The following is a 307-nucleotide window of genomic DNA, read 5'->3' as shown; positions in this document are numbered from 1 at the left end:
TACACACAGACAAGAGATGGCAAACAAACGAAAATGACAAGAATCAAGACGAACGCGAAAGGGCGGCGAAAGAGTGAACGGGGAAATGCAGGAAGCGAGAGCGAGTGCCAAAAAAGAGGGAAGGCCGCGCACCCAGAGGGCCTTGATGGCACTGGCACCTTCATTTGCCACCGAACCAGCTGATCCGCTTGATAAGCAAAAGGTTTTTAACGACTGAATGTTTTTTTTTTTTTTCATTAGTGCCACTACTGTCATATTTTTACGGTTGTCATATTCATCATTATCAATCTTAGTACATGGATTAGTC

General features: G+C 44.3%; 1 protein-coding gene across 1 annotated transcript in view; it reads right to left on the bottom strand.

Moving 5' to 3' along the window:
* Positions 1–307, bottom strand: part of LOC119594893 (nuclear localization sequence-binding protein-like) — a 6,501-nt gene that overhangs the window by 2,275 nt on the left and 3,919 nt on the right. The gene's annotated exons all lie outside the window — the stretch shown is intronic.

This window comes from Penaeus monodon, chromosome 34 (assembly GCF_015228065.2).
Source record: "Penaeus monodon isolate SGIC_2016 chromosome 34, NSTDA_Pmon_1, whole genome shotgun sequence".
Classification (NCBI taxonomy): Eukaryota; Metazoa; Arthropoda; class Malacostraca; order Decapoda; family Penaeidae; genus Penaeus; species Penaeus monodon.
Note: the sequence above shows the minus strand (reverse complement) of the source record. Positions and strands in the feature narration are given on the sequence as shown.